This window comes from Bolinopsis microptera, chromosome 8 (genome assembly GCF_026151205.1).
Source record: "Bolinopsis microptera isolate Bmic1 chromosome 8, MBARI_Bmic_1.0, whole genome shotgun sequence".
Classification (NCBI taxonomy): domain Eukaryota; kingdom Metazoa; phylum Ctenophora; class Tentaculata; order Lobata; family Bolinopsidae; genus Bolinopsis; species Bolinopsis microptera.
This window is the reverse complement of record NC_087079.1, coordinates 11,529,033-11,549,309: the sequence shown is the minus strand read 5'-3', so window position 1 is coordinate 11,549,309 and position 20,277 is coordinate 11,529,033. Positions and strand designations below refer to the sequence as shown.

The 20,277-nt window shown below is 37.3% G+C and overlaps 3 protein-coding genes across 5 annotated transcripts in view; all 3 read right to left on the bottom strand.

The window, feature by feature from the left end:
* Window positions 1–2,945, bottom strand: part of LOC134819673 (ADP-ribosylation factor-like protein 8B) — an 84,643-nt gene extending 81,698 nt beyond the window's left edge. For 2 of the 3 annotated variants that reach the window (XM_063829746.1, XM_063829750.1), the window contains exon 1: window positions 2,901–2,945. The gene's annotated coding sequence lies outside the window, so the exon portion shown is untranslated. Of the gene's footprint in view, window positions 1–565; window positions 570–2,900 lie in introns of those variants that run through there. The other variant, XM_063829748.1, reaches the window with a different exon arrangement.
* The window catches only part of LOC134819668 (zinc finger protein 429-like), a 290,343-nt gene that overhangs the window by 118,072 nt on the left and 151,994 nt on the right, over window positions 1–20,277 (bottom strand). The window lies entirely within an intron of this gene.
* Window positions 1–20,277, bottom strand: part of LOC134819659 (kinesin light chain-like) — a 94,182-nt gene that overhangs the window by 15,881 nt on the left and 58,024 nt on the right. The window lies entirely within an intron of this gene.

Here is a 20,277-nt window from a genome sequence, read left to right as displayed (position 1 = left end):
TATAAATCATGAATTTTGTACCATTGTAGATACAAGAAGCCGGATGACCCAATCCACCTTGGATCAAACGGTATCTTTAAACTCTCCCGGGCAATTGCCCATAAGATCCTAGGTAGCCCCGTTGATGGGAGGCTGTTCAGTGCTGTTGCCAAGGCCCAAAATAGATTTTCCCCACGTCCCCGTAGATCTGTACTTCAGTCATGATAGTCAAACTAATATACGAAATTTGCTGCTGCTGCAATAGACCTGTGCGTGCTGGACATCCATTCATAATTTGTCAGATGTGTGACAAAATAATGCACGAAAAATGCAAAACTGATGATAACATAGTCAAATTTCGAGATGGAACATACTGCAAAATATGCACTGATGCCAATGATATTGTTCGGTACAACCCTTTCTACCAAGCTCCCCACTTTGCAAACAATGGCCTCATTGATGATGAGCCAGTCAATTATATAGAATCTATCTACAATAGCTCAAAGGTTCTTGAAAATTGCAAAACATTCTCCATAAAAGAGTTGAATGCCACCATCCTACCTAAAAATTCAGTTAAATATTTGTCCAAATTATTTCTTAACATTGATGGAAATGCATCCAACTTTGACAACTTTGCAGTTGAGCTGTCTTGTATCGACCACAAATTCTCTGTTATCGACCTTGCAGAAACAAACACCAATCCCGAAAATGGAGCCCTGTATCAGCTTAACGGATATTCCTCCTGTTACCAATCACGTTACTTTTGTCAAAAGAAAAACCAGTTCAAGAGTAAAGGGTCAGGAGTGTGTCTTTACCTGCACGATTCCTTTAACTTTAACAAGATTACTGGCTTATCTCTCTGTAATGAACACATAGAATCACTATTTGTATCTATCACTAGCTTGCAAGACCCAACTGTTGTAGGGGTTATCTACCGTCCCCCGAACGCATCACTTGAACTGTTCAACGAAGCATATGAACGTATTCTCTCAAAATTGAATGGCAAAAAAGTATACATTATTGGTGATTTCAATGTCAACATCTTGAAAGACCCATCTCCATCAGAGGACAAATTCCAAGAAATAATATTCAACAACGGCTTCACACCAACCATATCAGTACCAACACACCAAATGCCTGGCTGTTCCAGGACTTGTATTGACAATATCCACACCAATGTAGTAGACCAATCCCTTATTTCTGGTGTGATATCTGATAATATCTCCCACCATCACCCTGTATTCACTCTTGTTGAGCTTCCCCCTAACTCTGTGCCTAAACCTGATTCACCAGACAAAATTACCATACACTACGACTATAGTAATGCTAACCTAGAGAAGCTCTGTCTTGAAATAGAAAACGATATAGATAGGTTCCAGCACAGCTGTGACACATTTGACTCTTTCATGCAGTTATTTCAAGAAAAGATAGATTTGTCTTGCAAACTTCTTACTCCTAGAACCACTAAACGCAACAGCATAACTAACCCTTGGATTACCCAGGGGCTAATTAATTCCATAGACAAGAAAGCTAGGTTGTATTTCGAATGGAAGAAGACTTGTACATTAAAACTACCTGACGGGGATCAAAACAAGCACATCTGCTACAAGGAATTTGACAAGTTTCTCAAAAACTCAATAAATATGGCAAAAGCTATGTGCTATACTAGAAAATTAGAGAAGTACAGCATGAACTCAAAAAAGACCAGGGAAGTTATCAATGAACTCCGTGGTAAGAATATGTCTAGATGTAAGGACGATTTTGTCATAGATGGCCAGAGAATTACTTGCAGACGAATAATTGCTAACAAATTTTGTGAATACTTTACATCTCTTGCAAGCAATCTCAATAGAAATGTATTGTCGAACAATAGTATTTCTCTGGAACCATTAGAATCATTTGCTCAATTCATGTCTAATTCAGTGTCTGACTCCATATACCTAGAAGAAACTAATGAAGATGAGATTATCGAGGTCATCAGAGATTTTCAAAATGGCAAGGCAAGTGACATACCTATAATCGTTGTAAAAAAATCGGCAAAGCTCATCGCTGGTACCTTGGCTAGGCTTTACAACATATGTATACAAAGTGGAACATTCCCAAGTATTTTTAAAACTGGTAAAGTTATTCCTATTTACAAGAAAGACAATAAGGAATGTATTGAAAATTATCGGCCTGTATCAATATTACCTTTATTTGGAAAAATTTTCGAGAAGGTCATTTACAAACGGCTCTATAATTTCTTCACATCTAAAGGTGTACTAACAGACTCGCAGTTTGGATTTAGAAAAGGCCATTCTACCGCCCATGCTCTACACAAATCTATAGACTCTGTTACAAAGTCCCTGGCTAGCAATAAACATGTCCTAGGCATATTCATTGACTTGAGCAAAGCCTTTGACACCCTTCAAGATCACAATATTATTCTAAGCAAGCTAAATTCATATGGTATTAGGGGCACAGCACTAACTTTACTAAAAAGCTACTTGACTAACAGAAAGCAGTATGTGATGTATAACGATGTACCATCAGAAACAATGGATGTGGAATTCGGGGTTCCTCAAGGGTCAATTCTAGGGCCATTACTCTTCCTACTGTATATGAACGATATAGTAAACTGTTTTTCAGACAGTGAAGTGAAATTTGTAGTTTATGCTGATGACACTAATATCTTCATATCAGGACCGTCTAGAGAAGCAACATACAAAAAAGCCAACTTAGTGCTTAAACATGTCTCGATTTATATGAAATGTAATCTACTTCATATCTGGTGGATTCGTGTAGTGTTTTTGAGTCTCATGATTTGATAGTTCTTTTATTCAAATTTCTGATTGTTTCTGAATAGACTCAGTGAAGACAGATTCTAATGGAAATAAATAGCTGAATAACGTATCGACATTTCTACGTCATACTCATATTCTCAAATTATTTGTTATATAGTAGTGTTGAAAGTATTAAAATATTTTAATACTTTCAACACTACTATATAACAAATAATTTGAGAATATGAGTATGACGTAGAAATGTCGATACGTTATTCAGCTATTTATTTCCATTAGAATCTGTCTTCACTGAGTCTATTCAGAAACAATCAGAAATTTGAATAAAAGAACTACTTCATATCAACATGTCAAAATGCTGCTACATCCATTTTAAACCTGCCTCTGAATATGATGACACTTGTGCACGGACTAGACCATTTGCTACCCTGCTAGACGAATCTAGATCAATATTCATCAATGGTAAGGTTATCACTAAAGTCAAGGATACCAAATTCTTAGGTGTTGTTATAGATAGTAAGCTAAACTGGTCTGCCCACATGCACTACATCCGTAAAAAACTGAGGTCCATGACTGGTGCAATCTGTAGAATTCGGCACTTGATACCTGCTGAACTATATTTAAAAATATATAATGCTCTATTTGAATCACATCTAAGTTATGGTATAAGTGTTTGGGGAGTTGTCCTCAAAGAACGGTCAAATGATAGTCTTTTTATCACACAGAAGCACTGTATAAGAATCCTTTTTGGTGATCTCGACTCATATCTAGATAAACAATCAACATGTGCAAGAACTAGACCATATGGCATGCAAATACTAGGCCATAAACATTTTGAAAAGGAGCATACGAAACCCATTTTTCATAGGTTAAAAGGGCATATTTCAAAACTATAGAATGTTACGGTGTGACAATTTTACCCATTTTTTCCGAAAAATGTCCAAGAAAACAGGTTCATTATTGGTTAAATTATGTTTCTAAGGCTTTTTAAACCTACGATTTACATATCTGCCAAAGAAAATAGTGAGAAATCAATCCGTTTTTGAGTAATTAAAAGTCGAAATTTCGTTACGGAGTGACTAGATAAATTTTCAGATTTTGGTACACCCATATTTTTAAACTATTTTCACAACTACAATTAAACTATTTTCACAACTACAATTAAATACATTTATTGTAAGGACCCCGAACTCAATTTTGATTCTCTACTGACTCTGCTGATCTGCACTGTTTCACTTTGTAAAAGAAGTGCGCAATGATCGGAGAAGGTGGTTTTGATGATGAGGGTAACAGGTCCTCAATCTCGTTACAGGATGATACGCCAAAGAATGACAGGAATGTTAGCGAAGATATGTTATCCCCGCAACGTTTCACACCTACCCTGAACTCATCCACATCCTCTGAAAGTACTCAACAGCGACAAGGTAACATTCTTCAATACCAGTTTGCCTACATCAAAGACGGCACTTGTAACACCTGTAATGATGTTCAAGCTAATGACACTGCTCTTATCTGCTTTTTGTGTAAATCGTCATTTCATGCTGTTTGTCGAGATGCTGATAAAGATAGGATCAATAATGCTGTAATCTGTCCTCGCACTTTCTTCAAAGCATACTCCGACAGAAACGCAACCAAGGGTGTTAACAGTTCCAGATTTGGGACTTTTACGTTTGTGTGTAATGTCTGCAAGACACACTCTGAACAGAACTCCGCAGTCAGTGCCGAAAGTAAAGTCGACCTGATTGACAGGCGAGTAGATAATCTGACCCAATCTATGGAGGACATGAAGGGTTTACTTATGAAAGTTGTGAATATGAAAACATCTCCGGACAAAACTGAAATTTCTTCTCCTCCATCTCCAGCACCAGTTGCCCCTTCATATCGCTCTGTATTAATCATGTCCAGCAAAACACCAGAAAATCAAGCAAAAGATCACCAAGAAGAAGTTGACAAAATCATCAAAGACAACGCCATTCATGCTGACAAACGGTATGTCAACAAGAACGGGGACATTGTGGTTGTGTGTCCGACAACGGCTGACAGGGAAAATCTTGTCAAGAAAGTATCCCAGCAACTTCCAGAAATGAAAACGCACCAGCCACCAGAACGTTTGCCCACAATCTCTGTTGCTAACCTTGCTGATAATTATTCTGAAGAAGATCTAGAAGACCTGCTCCTTCAAGCTCACCCCAACATTAAGGCATTAAAATCCCAGGGTGAAACATTTTCTGTACTAAAAGTTAAACCTCAGATCAAAAACAGCAGCAAGCATCAAGCTACTATACGAGTTAGTAACAATATCAGGAAAATCATAGAACAACAGGGAGATCGGCTATACATCAGTTCGTTTAGTTGCAAAGTTTATGATCAATTTCATGTAAAACGATGCAACAACTGCCAAGGTTTTGGACACTACAGGTCGGAGTGCGAATCAGAAAAAGCTATTTGTGGTTATTGTTCCAAGAATCATACGTCAGAAGATTGTCCAGAAAAGAAAACTAATAGTCTTATTTCATCCTGCATTAACTGCTCTAAGGGCAAGTATCGGGATGAAAGAAACACACACACGGCATTTGATAGGACATGTCCAGCTTATGTTGCTGAACAGCAGCATCTCCGCAAAACTATCAATTACTACAGTTCAAAAAACTTGTAAGCAGTGGTCTGAAATCCTCTCCGGCGGAGATTCTTGGCTGTTGCTGGAATGTGAGATCTCTCAATAATAAGATTCAACCAATCATGGAATCTATAATCGACCAAGGAATCTCTGTCCTTTTTGTCACTGAGACTTGGCTCACCAGCATGAAGAATGATGTTACTGCTACCATCAAGTCTTACGGCTATAACTTGATTCACTACATCAGGAAAGACTCCGCTAAATGCAGAGGCGGAGGAGTTGGAATTATTTACAATTCAAGTGATTTGAACCTTACTCCTGTGTTTGATAAGTGTGGAGATACGTTTGAAGCGGTTTTAGGCAAATTTCGAGACTCATCGGGTGATACTGTCCTCTGTGCTTGTGTTTACCGACCAGGGTCATTGACTGATGTATTTTTTGAAGATTTGGATGAGTTTATTGGGAACATATTCATGAAATACAAGAAGTTTTTAATCTGTGGTGATCTTAATATTCATTTGGATGATCATAAATCAAGAAACACGGCCAAACTGACTGAAGTATTGGCCAGCTATGGACTGCATCAATACGTGAGAGATCCAACTCACAACAAAGGACATATTCTGGATGTTGTAATCTCCTCCCATCAGATAGTCAATCCAAAGAGTGTCACAGTAGACTCGCACACCTCAGAAATGTTCCCAAACTGTGACCATTTCCCGGTTACTTTTAGCCTCACAAAAACAGTTGCAAGCAATCTCAACAAGAAAAAAGTTATCACATTCAGAAATGTCAAAGAAATTGACAAAAATTGTTTTGCGGATAATCTTGCTGAGGAATTGGTTACTGTAATGGATCCTGAGGGTCTATCACAAGCTGAAATGCCGTCATTTGAAAGCCGCATCAGCCTATACAACTCTAAGTGCCTAACTGTGCTGAATAACCATGCTCCTCTCCTCACAAAGGAAATCAAAGAACGTAAGTCTGCCCCTTGGTTCGATGGTGAATATAAAGCACTTAGAAGCCAAAGAAGAAAAGCCGAGACAAAGTGGAAAATCTCCGGATCTTTAACTGACAAGAAACACTATGAATCAATCAGAGAGCAGTGCACAGAACTCTCAGACAGGAAGAAACATGAGTTTTTCAAAGTCGAATTCATAAAGCATTCCTATTCTTCTAAGAGTCTTTTTAGATTTGTGGACACCTTTCTTGATCGGGATAAAAGCATTGTGTTGCCTTCGTCGGAGTCTCTCAAGGACACAGTCGAAAACTTTAACGTATATTTTCAGGAGAAAATAAAGGCAATACGAAATAACTTTGATCATGTGGAGTCTGACGATCAAACGCCCTCTTACTGCGGAGAAAAACTAGCTGAGTTCTCTCCAACTACTCTAGAAGAACTAGAGGAGATAATCAAGGCATCTGAGATCAAGTCTTCTTCAATTGACCCTCTACCTGCAAACATCTTTAAAGAAAACCTTGAGGTTCTACTACCCGTCTTAGTTGACATAGTAAATGCTTCATTATCTTCTGGCAGTATTGATGGCGCTAAACTAGCTCATATCACACCCCTGATCAAGGGCCAGGGATTAGATAGTGATAATCTCAAGAATTACAGACCAATATCTAACCTTAGTTTTGTGGGCAAGTTGATAGAAAGAGTAGTCCTCAGGCGTCTAAATGAACATCTCGAAAACAACAACCTGAACATCCCACAGCAGTCTGGATACAAATCAAAACACAGCACCGAGACTCTGCTTGTGAGAGTTGTTAACGATCTACTCATTGCATCTACAGAAAGCAAGGCAACTGTTGTTCTTCTCCTAGATCTCAGCGCAGCTTTTGATACAGTTGACCACTGCAAACTACTGAACATCCTCAGAAATGAGTTGGGAATAACAGGGACAGCTTGGAAATGGTTCAGCAGCTTCCTCACAGGTAGATGTCAAACGATTAAAGTTGGAAATGAGGAATCTTATGAGATAGTGATTAAGTTTGGAGTCCCACAAGGCTCTGTGCTGGGTCCGGTCCTGTTCAACATCTACATTCGCTCTTTGTACTCAGCAGCACATGATTTGAACTTCTCCATCCAGGGTTACGCCGACGATCATCAGCTGTATAAAAGTTTCAAGCCAAACGAGGAGCCCACCGTCCTTATCAACGATGTTCCCAAATGTTTCCAAGAAATTAATGACTGGATGAAAAAACATTATCTACAGCTCAATGCAGGAAAAACTGAGATTCTTGTCTTTGGGACACCGCTTGTTCTCCAGCAGCTGTCCATAGGGGGCGTGTTTGTTAACTCTGAGACGTGTGTCAGGCTGTCACCTGTTGCAAAGAACCTCGGATTTCGTCTCGACTCTCAACTAAACTTTGGTGAGCAAATCAAGCAACTTAAAACATCGTGTTTTCTGAAACTAAGAGACCTTGCTAAGATGAAAACTTTCCTCACAACCAAACAGATGGGAACACTGACTCAAGCAATTGTAATCTCATCGCTTGACTACTGCAATGCACTTTACTACGGTTGTAGTCAAGCCTCAATTACGCAGCTGCAGAACATTCAGAACCGAGCATGCCGTCTGGTTTTTGGATTAAAGAAGAGAGACTCAGTCGAGGAGAAGCTCAAATCCCTTCATTGGCTCAAGGTGAATGAGAGGATTGAGTTTAAGTTATGCTTACTGATTTTCAAAGCAGTCAATGGTGTTGCTCCTGCATATCTGTGTGATCTAGTAACATTTGTTAGTTCGAGTAGCAGAAGAACTTCCTCCTTACACCTACCCGTCGGATCTACAAGATCACACCCAAGAGCGTTTCAGACTGTTGCTCCGAAAATCTGGAACCAACTACCAATTGAAATTAAGACTTGTTCCGATGTTGATCTGTTCAAAACATTATTAAAAACTCACCTGTTTAAGAAAAGTTATGGCATGAGCGATTAATTGACAATATAATAACTTTATGTTATTTGCTTAAACTGTTTAGGATGCAACCTAATGTCATGATCTTTTTGAACTTATTAGCAATTAGACTGTTAGCTCGCTTCACAAGCATGTCATCTTCGTTCCAAAACTTTTTATGTCCTATGCATACACTCCTTGATAATTATCTTGATCTAGTATCTTTGTTTCACACAATAGAGCATAAGTTTTGTGGTTTATCCACTGGGCTTAGAGTTTGTGTTTAAGCTACCAAATTTTATTATTATTTATTATATTCTGACCTAATTTTTATCTCAGATATTCTTGAAAGTTGCATTTTGACGGCTTCCAGGCACTTTTCAGACATTTTCCTTGAATAATTAATCAAGAAAAAGTGTGTATTGCCTAAGGAATACAAAATTTGAGGCTTCAAAAATTTTGGGGATTGTTACGGAGTGACTGTTACGGAGTGACGCATCAAACAGTCTCTCATTCCACTCGAATTTTTCATCATTTTTCATCCTGTTCCTGGCTCTAAATAGTAGAATTCTTTTCAAAATTAGATAGATAACACTTAAACAAGGTAGACACACAAATTTATTGATGTGAAATAAATCAAAATCAGAAATTAGCAACTGATTTAGCAACTAAGATGGTGTACTATAGTTAATAGTACAGGCTATAGTTAATAGCCCAGTCTATAGTTAATAGACTTCAATGTGAGTGTTTGATATATACTAAGATGGTGTACTATAGTTAATAGTACACTTGAAATAGCGTAAAGATGTGATCAGGTCATGCTGCAACTTATCCAAAAATACGTGATCTTTCCTTGTGTTTCGGCTCATATCTCAATAGCCCCAGGCACCATGCTCCAGGTAGAGCGTAATTAGGTGATTACATAATTACAAGGTTGGTCGTATCATAGAGTGCACCTAATTAAAGCTAGCGCCTAGGTAAATACATGATAATGTGATCCGATCCCATATTCCCAGACATTTAAATTGAACTTTAAATTAAAGGATAACTAAAATGATCAACACATAAATCCAAAACAGTTCCTACTTAAATTTACACATCGCAAATGTTCTTCAGAACATACAGTTCTTTCAAAGCTGTGCGGACAGCTTCCAATGTCTCCATGGAGGGAGATTTACCAAATACTTTCAGAGCTAATCTGTAACTTAAATTTGTAGATCTATGCTTGATCATAAGATCTACTGCTCTCCGATATTTGATGGTTACACTTCGGTTCTGACGAGTAAAGGTCCGGAGAGAGAGTATCCACTGGTCTATCTTCTCTGTCAGGATCGTTGCTGCAACAGTTAAACAAAAATTTCAGTTAAACAAAAATTTCAATTTTATGCCATTTATTACAGATTAAACAAGTTTACAATAAATCAATTTGATATTTAACGGAATCCTAATTCAATGTGCAGTATGGTTGTCACTCTTTAAATAGATTAGATATAGGTTGACGGGGCAAAGGAGTGTGCGTGCTGTTCGCTATTGCTCACACCAAACGGCAACCTAGTAAATGTTTTGTATGAACACCGGTCTCCATCACGACACAAAATTAGGATTGTAGAATTTATTGTATAACTATTAGTGCAGTGGAGGTAGCGGTGTGGTGCATTAATAGAGTGACAGCCTACTGATTTAGAGTTGTTTTTAAGTGAGCATAATGGGTGTATTTTTGGATCTAATGGCAACTTTAAAATTTGTTCTTTTAATCATTTATTAAATATCAGTTTAAAAATATATAAATCTGGAATCTGTTCACTCTGTGAACCAGTCCTATAAAAATTTCAAAAACCCTCCTAAATTAAATATTAAAAACGTCTCAGTAATGGAAATAGTCATACAATTAAGAAATTATCCAAATTCTTAATATCTACCTAAGAGAAAAATACCTACCTAAGTCAATTTCTACCTGTAATACACTAAATATTAGGTTAAATACATAGGTGGTGGAGTCAGCACACATTTACAAAAATCAAAATTGTTTAATAGGAGGAGCCTGTGGGCCGAGATCACTGGATTAAATTTGATGAAGGGGATTGTTTTCAAATGACAGCTGCATTATGTCATAATCGCTTGTGGTCCATGCCGAATCATTATAAGCATGTTGCAGCTTTAGAAGTGCCTTTTTCAGGCGACTTTTAGCAAGGCTAATCTTGTAGGAGTAGTCAAAGAGCTTAAGTTTAGGTGCAATTGTGTTCCAAATTTTGGTGGATCTTGATATAAAGTCATTAGATGGGAGTTGTGAAATGATAGTGGTTTCCTTTCTAGAAGATGACTGATAATGCTGTTGCAGTGATGCTGGGCACCTTAGTTTTAGTATTTTAAAAACTTCCATAAATGTGTGATATGTATATAAATTTTTGAAAGCCAGGATGTTTTGTTGCTTGAAAAGTGGTTTACAGTGCTCTAGTTGGAAGAATGTATGGTCAAGTGCCTGGCTGTCAAACTCTCTTGTTCTTGCACATGTAAGGAACTTGTTTAGGTATGCCTCTTTATCACCAAAGAGGACCCGTACACAGTGCTTCTGAGACAGCCAGATACTTGCTGTCCTAAAGAGTGCTGCATCACCCCAAACTGAGATACAATATGTGAGGTGGGATTCAAATAGTGTGTGGTAGAGGTCTTTATGGAGTTCCTTTGGTACAGAGTCCCTAATTCTATTTAAGGTGGCAGAGGCATAGTTTAACTTTCGTTTAAGTGCTGTTATATGAGGCCCCCAGGAAAGCTGTTCGTCAATAACAACTCCAAGAAACTTAGTTGCTTTGGTTTTTTTAATTGGAAAGCAACGGTTGTTTCAGCACTTGTTACCGCCGTGTAAAGGGATGTCAGGAATTCTCCTCGTGCCTCCTTAATCGATTCTCTGATCTTAACCGGGGTTGACTAAATGTGTAGGGGTGCATCCCGTAAGGGAGAGAGGTTGATATTCTTTAAGTAACTCTGATGTTGGGTCTAGAGGTAAGGGGAGGGATGGGTAGATCCGTTTTCGGGAGGAAGAGGTCTACAAGTCGTGGGAAGGTTATGTGGAAATCCAAGGCAGTGGACTTCGTCGGGGAGGAACTTGAGTTGGAACTGGAAGATGTAGAAGATGAGCTGCCAGTAGAGGATGTGCAGGTAGAGGAGCAGGACGAAGTAGAGAGGTCTGTATCTGATTCAGTGCTGGAGTCGTAGTTAGGGTCTCCGTACAGTGATGGTGCTTTGAACTTCATTTTAACGTCCATGTTGACGGTGGTGTCAGCTGACAAGCTAGGTATTATGCAATCTGGCATCAATATTACAAACCAGATCAATAACAACTGTAAATCTTGAAATGTCAATAAAAAAATTCGTTACGGAGTGACAATGTCCCTTGAATTTGTCACTCCGTAACACAGCGTTACGGAGTGACCAAAGTTTGGCTCATCATATCTCCTCTTAAAGTATAATGTTATCAATCGAAAATGTTGGAAAATCTTAGTGTAAGGTCACTGAGATACTTCAGAAAATATGGAATGCAATAGGCGTGTAGTTAAGAGAATAGATAACTCTTTGACACTTTTTTGTTACGGAGTGACAAAATTTTTAAAGCCACATTTTCCCCATGTAAGCTCTTTCTCCTTGATTGGGCTTTATATCAGTCTGTAAAAATGAAATCTCATATACTAACACACAAAATTTGGGTTTAGTTCAAGCAAAGGCCTAATCTAGAGACGTTATGAAGTAGAGCACACTTTTGAGAATTGTTTTAGTGTCGATGATAGAATGAGCTATTTTTGCATGTTAGAGTAGATTGATGTCTCCAATATTGCAGATTTTCAAAGTATAAAGTTCAAACATTCTAAAATTTCCAAAATTGGATTGATAAAAGCATTTCTGAAATTTCCTCCAAGTGGAACCAGTTTTGAAATATGCCCACAAATTCTTACGGCTCAAAACTTGTACAAATATCACTGTATTTTAGAATTCTCTAAGATTATCAAGTACCACTGCCCATACTCCCTTTATGAGGCTATCAACATTTCAAACCGTGCAACGAGTCTAACAGTTATTCTTCTAAATAAATCAAATACCTTTTTGTTTAATGCAGCCAAGCTTTGGAACACTGTTCATAAAAAATTTTAACTTCAAGCAATTGTCTAGAAACTTCCATTAACTTGATAAAATTGAGAACGAAAGCACTATTAATACAATCACAGGCTGCTGACTTAAAAGAGACTTGGACTCCAAACAATTTTAAGTTACAGTAATTTAATCTAATTGCAGCGGCACATAACATAATTTAAACTATTGCTATCATTATTGTACTACAGACTGAAAATATCTCAGCTCTATTTTGGGCGTTTTTAACAACTTGTAGTTGTAATTCTTAAATATTAGATATCCTAATTTATAACTTTTTAATCAGAGTGAATTAATAATTGATATTTGATAATTTATTTATTTGATAGTTTAGTCTATCACCCTGGATTCATTTCGACGTATTTTTGGTAAAAGTATACATATACTTTCTGGTCACTATCTTGCTACTCCAAGTCCCCTAAGATATATGGTCTAAAGTTTGCACTAGTTATATTTATAAAATATGTTTTTGTCTGCTTTAACTGATACTAAATAAAATTGTTGTTTTCTTGAATTGTTGTTTTCTTGATTGTGCATTTTTATATGCGTACTGCGACTAAATCGCATGTCATGGTTATTAGCAGGTAACATCTTTTACTATTCATTTGCCGAAGAGAAAAGTATACAATAAAATATTCAATCAAATTGTATGGTGCAATTGCAGAGCACAGTGCACACGTAATGGCAATGGTTGCTAGAATCACAACCTCTATTAATGTGGAATCACAACCTTTATTAAGGTCCCAAAACAGATTCTTAAATGTAATATACTTACTGAGAACGATGCCTGGCTCCTTACAGAGACAAATGAGTAATCTGAGATATACCTAATGCATTATTGGAATAACCTTCAAGGTCCTCCTTCAGTCGAACAAAATTTCAATTTTGTGCCATTAATAGGTTAAAACAATTCAATCCGATATTTGGAAGTGCAAGCCTAATGCTTACTAGCATCATTATTGTCACTCTTTAAGTAGTTTAATAACAACTAGAAATTTATACAACGCTTTATAGCCAAAGAGAGTTTATATAAGATTGAAGGGGCAAAGGGGTGTGCATGCTGTGCAGGGTCGGCAGGGCCCTTTGTTATGCCGCTGAAAGGGGGGGCACCAACGTTACGCCACTGCACTGCATGCTAGTACAGTATTTCTGCAGTGTGACTGGAATACAATTACCTTACATTGCTTTTCTTTTCTTTGTAACATGAAAGTGAAATATCATTTTACCCCATGACGGTTTTATTATCTTCTCCTTTACGTTGTTAGAATCTTAAGATCACTCTTGCCAAGAGGGGACAGCACTGTGCAAATATGTATAAGTAGCTCATGATTGGTATGAAAAACATGGAAATTTCTTTCACAGTCCCGTCGTATTGTTGTTTCAGAAGCAAGAAGCAAACTATCCGGGTTAAATAAAATCGCGTCACTAAAAATAATTCTTGAAACAAGAACTAAACCTTCATTTAAACAACCACATACCAGTCTACCAAAAAACAACGGGTAAATTAAAATGTCATATTAAGAACCAGAAGCAAACAAAAAGGGCACTGTTTGTCTGTGATTCTTACAAATAAAACTACTATATCAACTAGCTAGGTGGAGACATCATCAAAACAATAATTCAAAGTTCCAACATACATACTATACCACTGGTACATGAAATCATACAGTTAATGGTTAAAGACAAAACGTTTTTGAAATGCTGAGTAAATGTCTCCATAAAGTACTACTGCATATTACTGGATTTCAAAATGATTACGCAAGTGTAAACTGAATACGAAGGGGGATCGGAGGCAAGCGTGCTAAATCACTTTACAGTCGCGGATCTTAAATATTTTTCTAAAATGGTGATCCCAATGCAGTTGAAGCCAATATAACGGGTAATATTTGTAAAATATTTGTTTCAAACTGTCGACGAGTCCAACTCGGCGCGCGTCCTGGTAGGTTATAAACCTACAAAACCAACTTGAATCGATGTATTTTTAAACAATTAAATTATAAAGAACCACTTAGAGAACGCGAACGTGGAACGTGTTTTGTTAATCACCATCCAAAAATTGTTCCGTACTATTTGTATTTCATCTTTTACCATGACGTTAGCAGCAGTTTAATGATAAATCGCAAATACTCAATTATACCCTTTATACATATATACTTGTTATATGTAGCGCGATGCACTATATACCGCGCCGCGCGTTTCCATGAATAATGTTTCTCGCAATCATGGTTAACCACAGCTTCGTACCACTTTTCTTAAATTGGCGAAGTGCACCACTGTGATACGTCATGTGTCACTCTGAGCTGTGAAGGATTTTATCCATTGTTTATGAACTAGCCCAGCGCGCGCTACTTCGAAGAAATTTAGACGAGTAACATCTGTTTCGTTTAATTTAATTAACTTAACATCTTTTTGGTTTTCCTGGTGCGGCGATCATTTTTTGAATAGTCTCTGATTTGGCGGTTCCAAATTTCACATAGCCATGTGCCTACGCGTACTGCGTGACGCGCTTGTTTCACAAGTAAGATTTGGCGGTCGCGCGCTACTGCAAGCGAGAGGGCTCTGGTTAGAGCAAGTTCCAAATTGCTTGGGGACAAATTTAACGGGTGATACTCGTAAAATATTTGTTCAAAATATTAGGATCGTCGACGAGTCCAACTCGGCGCGCGTCCTGGTAGGTTATAAACCTACAACTACAAGGACAAACAGTTTCACTTTCATTCTGAGCATATTTGAAAACATTTTTGTCCTGTATGAAACCAGAAACAATGTTTTATAACAACATCAAACTTGGCTTACTGGGCCGTGCTCAGCCTGTCATTCCGCCTAATTTCTAACTTGGCGAAATATCAACATGGATCATCAAAAATGTAGCATGGTAGCAGACATGTTTGTAACTCTATGCTGGTCGTATTGCCTCGCACTCGCTTAGTTTGGCAAACCGGAAAAAACTCTGATCTTTGGAGAAATCCTCTACATTTTTCTTGAAAATATCCTGTCGCTCAACAAATTAATGAGTTTTATGTGATATGAAAAGACTTGGGTTTGACCAGATGCCACCGAATCACTGTAACGGTGTCATGATCATGTTATGAGCTCCGTACCAACAACTTTGCCTGTGTACTTTCTCATAAATAGTTTGGAGGTGGAAAATCATACACTTTATTGTTGTTAAACAACAATAATGGACACGCAAGGATTATGATAAACTTATCAATAATTTGCATTTTCAACGCTCTTACTTATATCACTTTGGTTATCTTAAACTCAGCTTTTGTCATCTTAGTGTTGAGGAGATCGAATCGAGCGATCGCGGATAGAGTGAACTTTTTGGTTTTTGTTTTTGTGACGGCTGTATTCTTTATTTCAATCCTGCCTCATTTTGTATTTCTTACAATCCGTAGCAAATATCGAATCGCCCTGGTCATTACTTTATACTTCAACTTGGATCAATCCATTTATTTGCTTCGCACTCGCGTCGCAGGTAACTCTGCTTTCGAGGAATTTACCAATAATAACTTTTGTATTAGACTGCCGTTTTCTCAGAAAAGGCAGTAAGTCCAATTTTTCGAAATATGACAATATTGGCTTCAAAATTTTCAGTAGAAAATTCTCTACAACATGAGCTACATATTAATGTATAGAAACATTGTTGCATGCAATTCCTAAGGAAGTAAGTCCCAGTTGAGAAACATTATGTTCGGTTTTGGCCAATTATTTTCTGAGAGAAGGACGTAAGTCCGGACTTACTGCCTTTTCTGAGAAAATCTTGAAAATTGTCTGAGATAAGGAAGTAATTCCGTGGACTTACTGCCTTTTCTGAGATAAATTATCTGTGATAGGAAGAAGTAGCTGGACTTACTTCCTATAAAAGCATGCTAAAAACGGAATTTTAGAAAGCGATTTCCCAAAAAGAACATAACTTTACTGCCGATTGATATTTTCGCTTGAAATTTTCAGAATCGATGTATAATTACATTTCAACCTTACTTAAGTGATCAACATTTTCATTTAGGCCTCAAAAAAAATTTGTTGGCCGATTTTCAAAAACGCCGGATGTATTTTAGTCGCAAAACATAAACATTGGAGCAGTTATTGAGCTGTTATAATCGCAGAGAATGTTTAGTTTAGGTATATCTTTTACTTTTAGATCAAGTTCATTTTCATCAAAATATCGATAAGATATCATTTAATGCACTGAAATCGTTCAAAATTGGCGAGTTTGCCTAAATAAGGGCATACTATTATTCAAAAACATTTATTATATGATATGGAACAATTTAGATTTACCTAATTGTTTATATTTTACAATATAATCCAAAATACATAGATCCCAACCTCAAAAATTTAGTAAAAAGCTTGGACTTACTTCCTTCTCATATCAGAAAAACATTGAACAGAGATTTTTCTCAGAAAAGGAAGTAAGTCCACGTTTTCTCAGAAAAGGCAGTAAGTCCATCCAGTATGAAAAATAAGTTCGATTATTTGGCATAAAAATGGTTATATCTAAGCTTATGGACGGCTCAAAGCTTTAATTTTTTTGAATAATTAAAATTTGACTAATTATTGATAACTCAACGTGTTTACTTTCGATCTTACGCAAAAAGTAAGCGGAGAAAAAACCATAAACGCAAAAGTCGCAATATCTCGAAATGGCAAATATGGACTTACTGCCTTTTCTGAGAAAACGGCAGCAGAGACAAAGTTCGACAATTCAAAAGGATGTTGTTGCTACAAGGGCTAGGTCTGACGATCCGTTATTTCAAATTGACTCTAAATGAATATTAATTGTTAATATTTTATCATGTACTGTTAAATTGCTGTCAACTTTCTGTACAAACTTTGTAAAAAACCCAATATAAAAAGGTTAAAGATCATTATTTATTAGGCGCTTGGACCGTTCACATATGACGTCAGCAAAATTTTGCCCAATTTTAATTAATTACAAAGTCATCTTTACTACACGAGGATAGTTTTCAATAAAATATACCATTTTATCACATGAATTCTGTGACCTCATGTGCCTCTTCTTTTTTATAATTAAGCTCTGCCAAGTTTGAAGTCTGGTGTGATTGTTTCACGAGAATTATTAAATTCCAGTTAAAAAATAATATGATCTGGAGTTAGAGATCACCACGTGCGGTTCCAGATCACTATTATACGCACGTGCATTATCTCGATATAAAAGAGCTGTTGCTCCAGGTATTTTCGCCAGCTGCTGAACCACCTTCTGGTATATTTTCTTGGGTTAATATTGATGATTAGTGAAAGCTGAATCACTTTGCAATATAATATTTATTGCAGTACGTTTATAAATTTTACCAGTACCAACACGATTCAACGTTTTGTTTTACGTTTATCTTGGCTGATTAATCGATTTCTCGATACAAGAAAAGCCTCTAGCAATTTCAATAGTGAAATGTGAGTGAGGAGAGCCCTGTGAAAAGTGTTCGAGTATAAAGAGCATTTACCTTATTGGTCATTTTAATGTCCGTTAAAATAAAATCGATGACTACTTTTTAATTTCGGTAAATTCCAATTTCTACCATCGACTAAATTATATCACCATTTTTACTGCTAATGACTGCTTTTCTATTTGTACTAGTGTGTTGTTCGTTTGGTTGAATTCCGTCTCAAATAAACAGTTCGGTAAACAAGCACCTAGTTCAGGTTGAATTAAGTTGTACCTTACTTATAGAAAGACAAGTGGCAGCAAAGGAAATGTGGGCATGTTCAATGATGATGATTTGTATAACAACAGGACTTACTCACGGTCTAGGTAAACTGCTGTACAAGTGATTTTGTAAAACTCAAAATGTGTTTTAAATTTGAACAATATGCAAACAAATTTAAAATAATTAAGACTAATGTATTAACCGAGTGAATTATTTCAGGAAATTCCCAGTACATGGAAGTGAACAACTTATTTCTGACCGAACTATCTGAAAATGGAACATTCAAATGTTATCAAGAGGACAAACATTTCAAGATCATGTCAAGCTATGAACTGGAAAACAAGGACAATCAGGGAGCACCTTTGAAAGCACACCGAGTGAGCCAAAAATGTTATAATGACATCGGAACTGAGCTTGGGTCGTATCAGGCGTGTATTGTTAACGGCTACACTAAAGGTGGGTCCTGTGGTAAAGTTTGTTCTGATTATAATGAGAATCACTTGGTATGGCCAGTAGTTTTACCCCCAGAGACAATGTGTGATGGCGTAAAGGACTGTCAGGATGGTTCGGATGAGATTAATTGTGGTGAAATTATTGCAGTCTGTGATGAAGATAGAAGTCAGCAGATTCCAAAGGAGTACCTTTGTGATGGGTCTGTACATTATTGTGTTAAAGACAGGCCAGAGATTAAAGATGAATCGGACTGGTGGTGCAACAGAAATGATAATAGGCCTGGTGCGGTCGAATGGATCAAATGCCAAAACATGGAAGGTTTCTTACATCCAGCAAAGTTCTGTGATGGTAATAACGACTGTGGAGATGCCTATAATTCTTATGATGGTCCTTATGATGAGTTAAGATGCAATTCTACTCAAAATGAGTCTTATCTGAATGATGAGGGCGGTAGGCTGTGCCAGGATAATGAGACAGGTGATATCAGATATCTTTATCCTGAGCAGATCTGTGGTAATCCTAGAGTAACCACGGGTGCTGTTGAAACAGAGGAGTTTCGGCCATGCTGGAAAAAGCTTGATCAAATACATTGCAACAAAGAACATACCAGTGTTCATGGCTTAAGATGTCTTCTCGAATATTATTTGGAAAAATACGTAACAGAGAACACACACGAGTTTTTTGACCATGAGTTACGAAACAGACTGTCAAATAATACTTATAACGGAGAACGAGAAGAAACCATAATATCAAAATACCTGCTCTGTGACGGTGATGGGGATTGCGAAAATGGTATCGATGAGAAATGTCAAGACCCAAATGAAATGATTGATAATAAAAACAAAAAGGTTAGCGACCAAAAGGATATGAATAATATCGCTCGAACGTGTCTGATACATAGACATCACATTTGTGATGGCTACAGAGATTGCCTAGAAGGAGAAGATGAACTAGAGAGTATTTGTGAGACTGATGATTGGCAGAAGCTGCCTGGGTGTGTGAGAGTAGGAGCCAGAGACTTCGCGGATAGCACCAAAACAAAATTAATTCATGTAGATTGGATCAAGGATACTATCACAGATTGCAGAAATGGAGTAGACGAAGAAGATAGAACACAGATTTGTCCGGTGACTTTTACGAATGGAGACTGGCAGCTACGGAATTTCAAAGACGAATGTCCCGAAGTGTACAAATGTACAGATGAAATGGAGAATCTGGACAGCTACGTTGAAATCTTTGACCTATGCCAGTCAAGTCTAGACACTTGTGAACGTCAAAACAGAATCTGTCAGACAGCAAAGACAAGACCATCCATAGAAACAACGCCAATCAAAACTTCAAGGGTAGAAGTAGAAGGTATCGTCGCCACTAAACATGTGGCCCCTTGTTTACGTGGTTTGATGAAATATAGACAGTTCAACTGCACGACCAGTGATCAGCATATCTTTGGATCTAAGAATAGGACCTATGGAATAATGAACACAACTTGGGTCTATGAAGACAAGGTGCGTGATTGTTCTTATTACTTCGGAGAGACGTTTCTTTTCCTGACATGCAACGATCTTTGTTTTCCAAGGGAAGAATATGGCTATTGGTACTATGATTCGCAATATATTCAACCTCGGAAATGTCCTTTTAAACAACCAAAATACCAAGATGATCTCTTTAGAGACTCTAGAGAAAATTATCCAGTAGCAAGAATCACAGTCGAAAACGAGTTTAAAAGTGGAGATCTT